Source organism: Bubalus kerabau, chromosome X (genome assembly GCF_029407905.1).
Source record: "Bubalus kerabau isolate K-KA32 ecotype Philippines breed swamp buffalo chromosome X, PCC_UOA_SB_1v2, whole genome shotgun sequence".
NCBI lineage: Eukaryota > Metazoa > Chordata > Mammalia > Artiodactyla > Bovidae > Bubalus > Bubalus kerabau.
In genome coordinates this window covers 96,734,726-96,749,704 of record NC_073647.1, presented here as the reverse complement: position 1 = coordinate 96,749,704, position 14,979 = coordinate 96,734,726, and the positions used below count along the sequence as shown (strand labels likewise).

Here is a 14,979-nt window from a genome sequence, read left to right as displayed (position 1 = left end):
AAATAAGCACAAATCAATTCACAAACCTCTTCCTTTTCCCAGCCTTCCCCTCACAAATGGGTTTGCTAAGCTCTCATCTTGTGGCACAAAGAAAAGAGACAGTAGAGGGAGGGGCTGTGAACTTCAACTCTATATCCTATCCTTATTATCACCATGTCCTCATGTTGGAATTATTATCTTCATGTTGGAACTATTATCCCCATGTTACAGATGAGGAAACTGAAGCTCAGAGAGGAAAAATGGCCCAGGTTATGCTGCAGTTAAGGTAAAATCTCCACCCCCTTACTAGATACCACCAGAAGTGGAATAGAAATGGCCAGGTCTGTGAGTTGGCATCTTACTGCCTTTCATCCATTGTAAACAAAGGCTGATAGGACTGCCCACAATCCCCAGTCAGGTAGTGTAAGTTTGCTTGTTTAGGTGGAAGTTAAAGGTAAGGCAATGGGTTATATAACTTAGGGTCCTGGGTCCAGGCTCTTTTTGGTGGTAGATGCCCAGTGCTGATATCTTTGAGGATAAAAACAATTTTTTTTTTTATGGAGACTGTATTCTGTGCCAGGTACAATGATTAGCCCCTTTAGATTCTCATAACTGTCCTGCAACATATCGTCCCTTTCTTAAGTGATGGCTGAGTCATTTGTATTCTTAGATCTCAGTTTTGAGACTGTAACACAAAACAGTCTTTAAGGAATGCACCTGCTCATAAGCGGAGAAGGCAATGGCACCCCACTCCAGTACTCTTGCCTAGAAAATCCCATGGATGGAGGAGCCTGGTAGGCTGCAGTCCATGAGGTCGTTAAGAGTCAGACACGACTGAGCGACTTCGCTTTCACTTTTCACTTTCATGCATTAGGGAAGGAAATGGCAACCCACTCCAGTGTTCTTGCCTGGAGAATCCCAGGGACGGGGGAGCCTGGTAGGAGGCTGTCTATGGGGTCGCACAGAGTCGGACACGACTGAAGCTACTTAGCAGCAGCAGCAGCCTGCTCATAAGGTCCAAGGTATTCTTGGCACTAGGAGAGTTTCAAGGGGTACCTTTTGGAACCCAGGGTCCAGTTGCTCTTGTCAGACAGAAAGCAGGGGTGGTGAGAAATGTGGGAGTAGAGTAGGCTGAGGAGTGAGTCAGTCAGTCAGCCAAGAAGGCGGGAACCATTGTTTCCTTGACCATCTGGCTGTTGCACAAGGTCTTCCGTCATGCCACATGGTCTGAGAGATCTGGGGTAGACAGGAGGCGGAGGGGCTGATTTGCTGACAAAGAAGACCGTCACTATCTCGAACTGGAGTGGAAGAAATGGTGGTGGTGAGACACTTCTCAAATAGGGGGTCCGGTGGAGAAGGCCAGAGGGGGACTACAACATGGCCGGTTGGTGAGGCAGCACAGGGAAGCCAAATGACTTAAAGTTGGTGTAAGACCGCGAAGTGGGAGTTTCTGCTCAAGGTGGGGACGGGAGCTCGCTTGGCTCCTCCCACCCTCGGTGCTGCCAACCGCGCGCTGAGTCCCTGGCCGCCACCGGAGGCGCAAGCGCCGCCGCGAACTCATGGCCCAGGCTCTGGGCTGGGGGCGGAACTTGCAGATCCTGAAGCTCCGGAGTGGGACGCCGCGGGATGTGAAGGGCACCCGCTGGGACCCGCAGAGCTGGAAACCCTGGTGATCAGAGCCGAGCGGACCCTGCGGGAAGGCAGGGCTCGGCTGCACTGCCGCAGGCTCTGCACTCCCATTCTCCTCGCCGCCTCCCATCTCGTCTGTCCCATCTCAACCCCGCGCCTGACTGGCAGCCCACTCCCCCCACCACCCCCGTTTCAGAGCTTTCACCCCTGCAGTCCGCTTGCTTATAATTCCTAGCCATCTCTCGCTCTGTCCCTGGGTACACCATACTTTGATCCCTATAGTCCGTCTGGCTTTGTCCCTCTCCACCTCTCCTTGGGTGGGCATCCTACTCTCAGAAAGAGCAAAAACTGTCTACTATGATTATTAACTGTGGAAAATTCTGAAAGAGATGGGAATACCAGACCACCTGACCTGCCTCTTGAGAAGTCTATATGCAGGTCAGGAAGCAACAGTTAGAACTGGACATGGAACAATAGGAAAAGGAGTACGTCAAGGCTGTATATTGTCACCCTGCTCTTTTAACTTATATGTAGAGTACATCATGTGAAATGCCAGGCTGGATGAAGCACAAGCTGGAATCTAGATTGCCGGGAGAAATATCAATAACCTCAGATATGCAGATGACACCACCCTTACGGCAGAAAGTGAAGAGGAACTAAAAAGCCTGTTGATGAAAGCGAAAGAGGAGAGTGAAAAAGTTGGCTTAAAGCTCAACATTCAGAAAATTAAGATCATGGCATCCGGTCCCATCACTTCATGGGAAATAGATGGGGAAACAGTGGAAACAGTGTCAGACTTTATTTTTTTGGGCTCCAAAATCACTGCAGATGGTGATCGCAGCCGTGAAATTAAAAGATGCTTACTCCTTGGAAGGAAAGTTATGACCACCCTAGATAGCATATTCAAAAGCAGAGACATTATTTTATCAACAAAGATCCGTCTAGTCAAGGCTATGGTTTTTCCAGTGGTCATGTATGAATGTGAGAGTTGGACTGTGAAGAAAGCTGAGCGCCGAAGAATTGATGCTTTTGAACTGTGGTGTTGGAGAAGACTCTTGAGAGTCCCTTGGACTGCAAGGAGACTCCATTCTAAAGGAGATCGGTCCTGGAGATCGGTTCATTGGAAGGACTGATGCTGAAGCTGAAACTCCAGTACTTTGGCCACCTCATGCGAAGAGTTGACTCATTGGAAAAGACCCTGATGCTGGGAGGGATTGGGGGCAGGAGGAGAAGGGGACGACAGAGGATGAGATGGCTGGATGGCATCACCCAAACTCGATGGACATGAGTTTGGGTGAACTCCGGGAGTTGGTGATGGACAGGGAGGCCTGGTGTGCTGCGATTCATGGGGTCACAAAGAGTCGGACATGACTGACCGACTGAACTGAACTGATGGTTATTAACACGTAGTAGGCAGTTTTAATAAATAGTATGTTCCCGGCTCCCTATTCCTCTAGCACTTTGTCGCTGCCTCTGGCATGGCATTTGGACCCTCCTGATGTCTTCCTATCCCACTATATGTATTTTTACCCCTTCATTCATATATCTGTCCATCCTATCCCATGTTTTGTCTCCATGTCTTACTACCGAACCCATAGCTCCCTACACTCTCCATCACTCCAAGAGCACTTTCCTTCCCCACTCTGTCCCATAGTTGTGTGACACAGCTCAGCCACCCTGGCAGCACCTTTTTAGTCAGCTAGAAAAGCCTAAAAGCTCCATCCCCATGGTCTCTTTCCACTCCAGAAAGTCTCCAAGAGTGCCTGGCACTTTGTCTTTTTTAAAACGGAAAAAAATATATATTTCTTTGAGCACTGAAAAAAACCTTTCAGGTTCTGCCCATTCTTTTCCCCTGGTAATTTCCCCCTTGCTCCCACTCAAATGCCACATAAGGAATAGCAAACCAGGTTTAGATTTGTCATGGAATGTGTGAAAGCATTGAAGGATGGGGGCTGTGGAGATCCTCAGATCAGACCATCTTATTACGTGGGCACTGAAGACCAGAGAGGGCAAGATTCTCAGCCTAGTCACACAGTATCCTTGTGGTAGAAGCTGGGTAGAAGCCAGAGTTGCAGTGTCCTGGCCCCTGATCCAGGAGTCTTGGTGGGAATGGGACCCAGGAGAAGCTTTCCTGGTGTTTCTTGGGGGGCTGCTTGATTCAGACACATCAAATGTCCAACCTTGCTGTCTTTTCTTCTCTCCCTGTCCTTTGGGACCTTGCCTGGCTGCCTGCCTGCCTGGGTTGAGCATTCTCCATCTAGGGATGCTGTTGCCTTCTGCACTGGCGTGGTAGTTCCAGGAATGCAGGGATCCTTGTTGGGCCTATCTACCCTGTTCCCTACCCAAGCCCCTAAGAGTGCCTGGATGCCCACCATGTTGACTGACAGGTTGTTGGGTATGTGTAGGGGAGCCCTGGCCCTGGCTCAGGGTCGAATTAGAACGTGTGTGCGTGTGTAGGGATACCGGGGAAGGGGGAGAGCTGTGATTGCTTAAGGGCACACTGAGATGAAACAGGAGTCCCAAGCCAAAAATCCAAGCCATTGCTGAGTGACCTTGGAGCCACATCACACATCCCATGCCCTCTCTGATGCCATCCTGGGACCTCTGAAGGATACTTCAAGGGAAGGAGACAGGGTGGATAGGTGGCCACACATCTGGTACTGTCTGCCTGAATTGAGATTACCAAACCCCAGAGACCCATAATCACGGGGTTGATCTGGGCCAGGCTGTGGGCAGGAACTGTAAAAGCTACTCTCTGTCCCTTTTCACCCCCTCATCCCAGCAGCCCTCCAACTTTGTGGGCTGCAGCATGAGGTCAGGCTGTGGTGGGCTGATGGTGGACACTGTGGGTGGAAAAGAAGAACCCCTCCTCCTTCATCTCCTCCTCACACTCCCAGAGTTTGTCTTTGGAGCTGCTTCCCGGGAGGGACATGTGGAAGGGTCCTGGCAAGGGGGCAGGATTTTGAGCTTAGTTCAGAGGCTCTGGGTGTCCACTGCTGCAGGATGAGCTGAGGACAGCACTGGAGGCAGAGGATGAGTCTCCAGTCCTCTGGGCCAGCTTGGCCTCAGCCCCTCCCTTTCTCTGAATTTCATCTCAGCCCCCTCTTCCTTTTTCACTCTTTCATTTGCTCTTTCTTGCCTGGCCCCCTGCTAATCCCCACCCTCAGAGGACCCTCATACCCCACCATCCCTTCCTTTACAGAAGGTCCATGCATGTAATTTTCTGGGAGTCCTACTCCCATGGGAACACACAGAGAGATTCACAGGAGTAGAGAATAATCTGGAAAGAAGGGACCATAGAAACCAGGACCCAGTCCTGTTTTTTCAGATGAGGAAACAGCCTAGACAGGAAGGAGCAAGTTTGAGGACTGAAGCTAGATTGGACAGAGGTGGCTGTTGGGAAAGGTAGAGGGAGGTTCCTCTGACCTCAGCTGCTTGTTTGTGTGCATGGGGAAGGTGCAGGGCAAGGTGACAGTCTCTAGCTGGAAGTGGGCTTGCTTTTGCTTATTTCCCTTCAGAACACTGTGACCTTCCTCTGAAGGATAAGAATGGCGTGGGCCGTGGGGGCTGGGGGTGGACATCCTGCTCTGGGAGTGTGTACCCAGTGTGAACCCACCTATTTTTTTTGACTCAAGGCAGGCAGACCTCCCCAAGGGAACTGAGTGTGGGGATGGGGGTGGGACTGTGGGCCAGGGATGGGGGGCTTGCAGCAGAAAACCTCTAGCTCCTTTGAGACAGTCCTATAAAGCCAGACCAGAGTCGCAGCCTGGATGTGAAAGGGATCCATTGCTAGGTCTGTTGTGTGCATGCTGCAGGCCTTCAAGCTGACACTTTTATCTGGTGTTTGGAGGTGTTGAGGGGTGGGATGGGGCAGGCTCTTGGATGTCTGGGGAAGAGCTGAGGACAGGGACTAAGTGGGCCTGGGTTTTCTGCCTCCAGTTGCCTAGTCCAAGTGTCTGGAGGCAGTCATGAGCTGCCCCAACACTCTCCTCTTGATGGCTGCAGAAGGCAGGTGGGAGGTAATGATTGCCTCTGTATCCTAGCTCAGAGAAGGCAAGTGACCCTTGAAACTCCCCTAGCCTGTGCTTGGCTCAGCCAGTGCTCAAGCTCCCCTTGCAGCCAGCCCAGAGGTCCCAGCCCAGCACAGAGCTCCCCCTTGCAGTGTGCTCTGGCATGCGGGGTGAGCATAGCCATGCTGGTCCCCTGGGTTGTGGGCTGACAGGGGGGTCTTTGTGCTCGTCCCAGGACATAGCTCTCTGTCCCCCACCTCTTCTTGGCAGTGCTTAGTGAGGTGTGCCCCTCACCTTTGGAAGCCACTCCCCCCACTACATTCCCGCCTCCCTACTTCTGGCCTTACTCCAGCTGCCCCTCTGAGTGTGAATCCCCCTGACGTGGCCATGGCTCCTCAGGAATTTTTTAACAAGCTGTAACAATCCCACATTGTGGCAACCTGATCAGAAGTCCCCTTTCATGAGGCTGGGGGCACCCTAAACCTCCAGGAAGCAGGCCTTTACCCTCCCAGGCCTGACTGGTGGGCTTTCCATGAGGCCTGTTTGAATGTGTGTACAAGTGTGAGTGCATGTGTCAGGGCACCCATGGTCATGTGCTGGGTACTGCTGCTGCTGCTGCTGCTAAGTCGCTTTAGTCGTGTCTGACTCTGTGTGACCCCATAGACGGCAGCCCACCAGGCTCCCCTGTCCCAGGGATTCTCCAGGCAAGAACACTGGAGTGGGTTGCCATTTCCTTCTCCAACGCATGAAAGTGAAAAGTGAAAGTGAAGTCGCTCAGTCGTGTCCATGTGCTGGGTGGGGCTGGTCTAATTTATTTTTCCCTCACAGCTCCTCCTCCCCTTATTTTCTTCCCTACTGAGTTCCCTGGAATTATTTGCTGCTGCTCTTTAGCTGCATGGGAGAGAGTAGTGGAAGAGTCTTTTGGGTTATTTCCTGATGTTACCCTGGACCATTCTGGAGTGGGACTATGGGTCTGAGGGCAGTAGCCCGAGGAATTCCCATCTGGACAAGGAGGGGTGTAGGGACTGTTGTTAATTTCTCAGATAGGCACTTATTGAGACCCAAGTGTCTCAGAGTAAGACTCAGGGTAACAGCGTATGGAGTTTCTCTCTACCACTGCCTAGAAGGAAAGGGTTGATTGGCTTTGGCAAAAGCTTAGCTTTACAACACCTTCAGTGCCATCCTGTCACCCTTTATAGTACTCACAGCCATTGTCTCAACTTTGCCCACTACAGATTGTGCTCTCCCCTCATTTTATAGATGAAACTGATGGTTGGAGTGGCACAATGACTTTTCCTGGGTGACACAGAGAGAAAGCCATGGAGACTAGCACCCAACTTCCCTACTTCCTGATCCAGGACTCTCTCCACCATTGCTCAGTGCCTCTATCATCATATCTGACACTTAGAAGCACATTCTAGGTGCCAGTCACTGTTCTAGGTAATTTAGTCTAGTGGATCTGCTTAGCAGCAATATAAGGTCAGGATGTGATTATCGTCCACACTTTACAGATAAGGAGACTGAGGCACAGAAAGCTGGAAAGTAAATTTGCCCAAGGTACACAGCTAGTAAGTAGCAGAGTTGCACTTCTGTACCCAGGCTGTCTGACTCCAGAATCCACTGTCCTGCCTTTTGTATGACACAGTGGGCTATGGTAGTGATAGAATGAGGGCAGCCGCATGCCTCAGGCATAGAAACACATGCATGCACCCTGAGACTTAGTCACCTGCCCTCAGCCTACCCTCATGAAGACTACACTTCTCTGCCTGATGGTTCAGCTGGCATGTAGGGCAGCAGCAACACTATAGGACACACAGGAAATTGGGGGCGGGGTTATAGGAAAAGGGATGGCAAGAATCTGGAGGTTCCCATTATCTCCAGAGTCATTCAAGATGCTGCCCAGAAAGGGACCTGTGAAAAGGTACCATGTTCTCATCTTCCAGGAACCGTTGCTGAATATCTGTTCATGCAAGACTCTGGCTTAGGTTGGAGATCTTGGGGAGCAAGGGATGCTGGTGTTTGAAGGAGATGAGTTATCTTTGTTTTTCTGAAGAAACTGAGCTCTCCTTGCTTTTCTGAAGCTCATGGGATAAGGGAAAGAGATTTTTAAAAAAGACCCACAGAAATAGCCTAGACATCTGCTTGGGCCATTTCAGAATGTCACAGTGCACATCGCAAATATTAGGATTGTAGCTTTTGCTGACTATTGTGTTCACTCATGACCAGATGTTTTTATTGAGTACCTAGTCTATGATAGGCATTGTGCAGCTCTTGTTCTAATTATTTATAGCAATTGCTCCTTTTGTAGTTTTTCACTTCCTGTAGTTTTCCCTTTTGTAGTTTTCTGGTTTGATAACCTTTTTTTTTTTTTTTTTTTTTAAAGAATTGGGTGTCTCAGAACCCATTGTATCTGATTCACTTAAATTTATCTACCAAAAGGTAACTTGAGTTTTTTGCTCATCATTCATTTGATTTATTTATTCATGTATTTATTCATGGTTGTCCCTTGAGTATCTTTTAACATTCATTCACCCATTAGCAAACATTGAGAAGCTACTGTAGGCACTGTGCTTGGTGTCATGTGGTGGATGGAATCTGTTTTGATATGGTTTCCTGACCTTCAGTACAGATCAGATCAGATCAGTCGCTCAGTCGTGTCTGACTCTTTGCAACCCCATGAATCGCAGCACGCTAGGCCCCTCTGTCCATCACCAACTCCCGGAGTTCACTCAGACTCACGTCCATTGAGTCAGTGATGCCATCCAGCCATCTCACCCTCTGTTGTCCCCTTCTCCTCTTGCCCCCAATCCCTCCCAGCATCAGAGTCTTTTCCAATGAGTCAACTCTTCGCATGAGGTGGCCAAAGTACTGGAGTTTCAGCTTTAGCATCATTCCTTCCAAAGAAATCCCAGGGCTGATCTCCTTCAGAATGTACTGGTTGGATCTCCTTGCAGTCCAAGGGACTCTCAAGAGTCTTCTCCAACACCACAGTTCAAAAGCATCAATCCTTTGGCACTCAGCCTTCTTCACAGTCCAACTCTCACATCCATACATGACCACAGGAAAAACCATAGCCTTGACTAGACTTGTCTAGTCAAGACCTTCAGTACAGTTCAGTTCAGTTCAGTTGCTCACTTGTGTCCAACTCTTTGCAATCCCATGGACTGCAGCACTCCAGGCCTCCCTGTCCATCACCAACTCCCGAAGTTTACTGACACTCATATCCATTGAGTCGATGACGCAATCCAACCATCTCATCCTCTGTTGTCCCCTTCTCCCCCCACCTTCAAGCCTTCTCAGCATCAGGGTCTTTTCAAATGAGTCAGCTCTTTGCATCAGGTGGCCAAAGTATTGGACTTTCAGCTTCAACATCAGTCCTTTCAATGAATATTCAGGACTGATTTCCTTGAGGATGGACTGGTTGGATCTTCTTGCTGTCCAAGGGACTCTCCAGGGTCTTCTCCAACACCACAGTTCAAAAGCATCAATTCTTTGTTGTTCAGTTTTCTTTATAGTCCAACTCTCACATCCACACATGACTACTGGGAAAACCATAGCTCTGACTAGATGGACCTTTGTTGGCAAAGTAATGTCTCTGCTTTTTAATAAGCTGTCTAGGTTGGTCATAACTTTTCTTCCAAGGAGCAAGCATCTTTTAATTTCATGGCTGCAGTCACCATCTGCAGTGATTTTGGAGGCCAAAAAATAAAGTCTGTCATTGTTTCCACTGTTTCCCCATCTATTTGCCATGAAGTGATGGGACCAGATGCCATGATCTTAGTTTTCTGAATGTTGAGTTTTAAGCCAACTTTTTCACCTTCCTCTTTCACTTTCATCATTAGGGAACCTATAGGACCACTGCAGGACCCACATTCTTATATCCCTCTAGCCTTTTCCAGAAACATGGTAAGTTTGGCTCCAACTCAGAGCCTTAGGGATGCTTACAAATATAGCAACCCAGTGTCAGGAAGAAGGTCATCTCCCTTCCCACCCATGATAAAGATTTCTGACTCTGGGTTAGATTTTGTTTCCAGGAGTTAGTTCTGGGATTCAGGCTTCATCCACACCCAAGACCCAAGAGGACATTGCTCATTTTGAACAAAGTGCCAGCTGTGTGCAGTCTTGTCATTGAGAGGAACAGACATGTACACACCTTGCTTCACCATTTCTCCCCTCATTCTCATCAAGGCTGGCAGGGAAGGAAGGTGGAAGAATTCCAATTTGGCCTAGCGTACTGAAGGCCAGGCAAAAGGGGGGCACCTGGGGCTAGGTCTAGCTCTGCCATTGCCTCAGACGACTTTAAGAAAGTTGCAGTGTTAAAAAACATTAATTTTTGCTCTCCTCTGTGTTGTGTACTCTGGGCAACAAGTTGGATGCAGTCCTTGCTTTCTATGAACTTCAGCTTCATTTCTCCCATTTGTTAGGTATGAAATCTCCCATCTATTAGGAGAAAATGACTAGTGTGCAGGTATTATTCCTGCCATGGATTTGCTGGGAAAACTTGAGTGAGTCATTTCTTCTTAGTTTCTATTTTGTAAATGTGGAGGATAGTGATTGAATGGCATGGGGTCTTGGGTACTTCCATCCCTGACTAATAGGAGTCCCTGATTCAACAATGAAATGAAAGTGTGAAATTGTATTGGACCCTTGTGAGGAAAGGCAAGAGAGAAATCAAAACTTTACACTCGGTTTCTTACTGAATTTAAACAGGCTTTCTGATGGTACTTGTCACAACTCTTAGGAGCCTTCTCATTTCATGATTAATGCATCTTCCCAACCCAGGGATCAAACCCAAGTCTCCCTCATTTTGGGAGGATTCTTTACCGGCTGAGCCACAAGGGAAGCCCAAGAATACTGGAGTGGGTAGCTTATTCCTTCTCCAGCAGATCTTCCCGACCCAGGAATCGAACAGGGGTCTCCTGCATTGCAGGCAGATTCTTCACCAACTGAGCTATGAGGGATTTTTAACATGATTAATGCAGATACCCCAAATTTTCCCTACATTTCTCTGCACAGAGTTTGGACACGGGGCAGAGAGCTGGGAATCGTGGGGGAGTTGCAGAATGCTGAGGCCTGAACAAGGTGGGAATGGCAACTTCCTTCTCAAATACCTAATGTTCTTTTAGTTGACCCAACTAATCAGGGATCTCACTAAAGTTGTGTCTTCCGAACTCCTCGTAAATTATCCTCAGCAAGCAACTGAACCTTCCCGAGTGCATGGTCTAAGTATTTAAATCCCCCACACGAGTGCCAGACACAGAGCTCAATAGATATTAGTCTGCGCGCCAGTCACCCCGCTTGTTCACCCTTAGTTGCTGGCCCTGAGTTTATACCTTCCCCCAATGCCCCCCCCCCCCTCCCCAGCGGTGTGACCGGAGGTAGAGGCAGAGGCCCAGGGATTGGAAGAACTTGAAGGCAGAGCCCCACCCACCACAATTTGGGCCGCTTTCTGGGGAGTTCGGTGGGCCGGACTGCGCCCTCATTGGTTGAAGGTCCCATAGGTGGGCGGGGCGTCCCCGCCGCCGGACTCGCCGCTGCTCCGTCCCCACCTGCGCCGAGAGTGGCTCCGGGTTGACACCAGCTAAGGGGCCGCAGCAGCTGCTCCTCTGGCTGGCACCGTTACCCGCGCCCGACCCCAGGCTCCGCGCGTACCTCCCGCCCGCTGGTAGCTGCGTCGGGACTCGAACGCAAAGCGACGGACGCGGCCTTCAGGTGGGAGTTAGGGCGACGGCCGGAGGAGGTCGGGGCCGGCGAGGTGCCCGGGCTCCCTCGCCTCGCTTCTCCAGCGCGCTCCAGCCCCGCTCTTAGGGTTTCTGCTGCGCGGCGTCTGCAGGAGGCGCAAGGGGAGCGAGCCGAACCACTTGCGTCCCCGGGATTTGAGGCCCGAGTCGCCAAAATTGGGGGACTCCCGGAGCCGCCGTCCGCGATTCTCCCGAGAAAGCCCCGCGAGTCGGGTGGTTGAAGGCAGCTGTCCGCGCATTACCCCCGGGCCTGATTGGAGCCCAGAGCCGCGGCTCTGGGGCTTCTGAGGCGGGCTGAAACTGAGCGGGGTGGCGGGGCTTGGGCTCTGTGGTCGAGTCACACCACTTTTCCTCTCCTATTCTCCTTCCTCTTCTGTTGAGCGCATTTCCAGGAAGCCCCTTATTGGGCGGCCTGGGCTTTCCCCTCAGGCCACTGCCTTCCCTTCTGAGAAACGCCCGGACTTTCCTGATACTAAGACAGCGGCGGGGATCAAGCGAAATTCTTTGGATAAGTCGCGTCTTTCAGGCCTCCGTTACCCCATGAAGTCCAAGATGGTTTTAGATTAGAGAACCTGTGAGCCATTTAGTGGAAGCTTTGGGGATTTCCCCATTTAGATAGTATGAGGTTCTCTCCATTTCTGTTCTCCCAAGACTTTTTAAAGTACTGATTTACAACTCAGAAAACCAAAGTTCAGCCACTAATTCATGTGACCTTAGGCGAGTCATGCTACTTCTGTGGGCCAGTGTTTTCAACTGCACCTTGGTTAGTGGGCTGGATTTCAGTATATAAGGGGCCAGTCTCTTCCACCCTGACATCTGGTGACTTGCTGCATGGGTCCAGGCTCTTAAGCTGGCAGTAAAGTGTTGTTTCTGAGATGCTTGGGGTGACAGGAGCTATGCAGATGGAGAGCATTGTCGTGATTATGCAGCTAAGCCAGCTGGAAAACTAGTGGTACTGGGAAAGGCAACCAAGACAGCAGCCAGACTGAAGGTGGAGAGTAGTAGGCCAACCCTGAGCCCTGGGCCCCAGAGGTTGGGCTGGAGGGCCCTGGCTTGTCTCCATCTCACTCAGAGCACCGATGTTGGGGGGCCCTGCAGGAGACGGTGATGAATCATACTAAGGGCTATTTTCAAACCCTGACTCCTACTGTGGATTTGTTCCTGCCCCCACTCTAGGGGTTGATGTCCCCACCCATCGTCTGTCTTACTGCTCTGTGAATTTTCCCTTCACTTTCATCTTCCTGGAATAAAAGATAATTCTTGTCTGGGGATGAGAGGAGGCAGCACAAGAGTGTAGAGAAGTAGAGGAGATGGCATCTGCAGGTGCTTTCTGAGTGGTTGATGGAGTAACCCAGAAGAGTGTGATGGGAATGATGATTTTTGGGGAGTGGGGGGCTCTCACCCGAAGGCTACAGCTACCATATTGCTAGACATTCTGGGCTGGTCCTCATTTTCAGGATTTGACCTTTGTCCAACTATGTTCTGGATTTGAGATTTGGAATTTCTGTGCCTTAAAAGCCAGCAAGTCCCAAAAGGAGGAGAGGGAGTCTATAATGGGGATGCTGTGGCAGATGTCAAGGTTCAGCAGGTTACAGGTTTAACAAAGGCAGGGTGTGCCCCTACCTTCTTGGGGAAGGTGAGCCATGGGGTCTCTCACTAGAAGAAGGAGTTGCCTCTGGCTTGAATAGATTAAAGATAACTTTTTTCTTGGGCTCCCAGTTTGGGTAGGATCCAGCGTCATGGCCTTTGGGAGGCTGTTATCAGATAAAGTAAAGAGGGGATGTGAAAGATGCAAGGGCTTTAGGATGGAATGTGTGAACTCCTCCACCCTGCAACTGTTAACAGAGGAGTTGAGCACAGGGCTGGGCACATAGTTGTTGGTGTCAAGTGTTTATTGCAGCTTTATTCATCTGTGACTTGGGGCCTTGGTTTATGTGTGTGTATTAAGGGGGAACAGGTCCTAGTAAATTTGAGTCACTGGACAGGAGGCCCCAGTCTGGGTCCTTGTCACCAATCTGAAGTGCTGTGTGTGTTGAGCCTCCTCCTGCCCAGCCTTCCTCTTTGGAGCTTGCATGCCCCACTGTTGCTGTCCCTGTTTACCCCGACCTTGCTGGAGCTGCAGAACTGAAGGTAAAGTTCCTCAGGAGTCTAGCGTGGTGTCAGGCAAAGAACAGGGGACTGGGAGCAGGACACATGGAGGTTCTAATTCAGGTTCTGCTGTTCCATTCAATCTCTTCTCTTGGTTTCTCCCTGCTTTTTCCACTTCAGTAGATTAAATGAGAAGGTCCATGGCTAAGTGCTTGGTAAACTACCAAGTGCTGTATAAATTATTAGTCATTAAGTTCTTGGTACTAGTTCTTGTGAAGGACACAAAGTGTAATCCCCACCTTCCGGAAAGCTGCCATCTAGTAGATGGGAGTTAGTGGCATGGGTACATGACACACCAAGTCTTTACCTTGGTGAGGGCTTTAAAAAATTATTATGAAGAATTTCAAACATACATAAAAGCAGAGATGATCGATGGAGTAAAGTCCCATTAGCCACACATGGCCAATCCTTCCCTATTTATACTTCACTCTCTTGTTATTTTGACATGAATCCCAGACACCTTATCAATTTGTCTATAAATAGTCATATTACATATATATGTATGAATGCTGCTACTGCTGCTGCTGCTAAGTCGCTTCAGTCGTGTCCGACTCTGTGCGACCCCATAGACGGCAGCCCACAAGGCTCCCCCGTCCCTCGGATTCTCCAGGCAAGAACACTGGAGTGGGTTGCCATTTCCTTCTCCAATGCATGAAAGTGAAAAGTGAAAGGGAAGTCACTCAGTCATGTCTGACTCTTAGCGACCCCATGGACTGCAGCCCACCAGGCCCCTCCGTCCATGGGATTTTCCAGGCAAGAGTACTGGAGTGGGATGCCATTGCCTTCTCCGGTATGAATGATAGAGACTCAAATGATAGAAACTGCACCACTATCTCACCTGAAAACAGTTCCTTAATATCATCAAATACTCTAGCAGTTCATATTTCCCATTGTTGAGGATGTTTTGCCCTGGGAAGACTGACCTGGGCAACAGTGAGTTTTGACCGATGGGAAGGTGACTGACAGAGGCAGTGACATTTGAGCTGAACCTTGAAAGAGAGGCCTAGGAATGGTCTGAGTTGGAGGGATTATGGAGCCCTAGCCCCCTTGTTTTAAAGTGCCTGCCGCTGTCTCTGAGGTTTCAGCTCTGGGGCTTGGGCTCCCAAGGTTGACTTGTGGAGGCATCTTGTGGAAAGTATGTGCATGCCTTAGTTCTGTAGGGGTAAATGAGAGTTCTGACTTTCTTTCTGGCCTCCCCAGTTCCAGGGCCACCTGGGAGCTTGAGGTCGCAGGCCTGGGAGAATTCCTGGGAGGCTTCTCACCTCCTGGCCTTCCCCTGCCCCTGGCCCCCAAGGCCAGTTCCAGTTCAGAGCAAAACAGGATGCATTCAGGATGAGCGTCTTTCCCAGCTTGTCATCTAATCACCATGACCCAGCTTGGAGCTTCCTCTCTCATTCATGATAAAAACCCTCACTGTCTCGCTTTTCCCTCCCACCCCAGTAAGGGTGTGCTGACTTCCTCCATATCCGGGC

The 14,979-nt window shown here is 49.9% G+C and overlaps 1 protein-coding gene across 5 annotated transcripts in view; it reads left to right on the top strand.

The window, feature by feature from the left end:
• Positions 1–14,979, top strand: part of STARD8 (StAR related lipid transfer domain containing 8) — an 81,928-nt gene that overhangs the window by 37,353 nt on the left and 29,596 nt on the right. For 3 of the 5 annotated variants that reach the window (XM_055563972.1, XM_055563974.1, XM_055563971.1), the window contains exon 1: positions 11,154–11,330. The exons of the other annotated variants lie outside the window; for them this stretch is intronic. The gene's annotated coding sequence lies outside the window, so the exon portion shown is untranslated. Of the gene's footprint in view, positions 1–11,153; positions 11,331–14,979 lie in introns of those variants that run through there. 5 annotated transcript variants of the gene reach the window in all.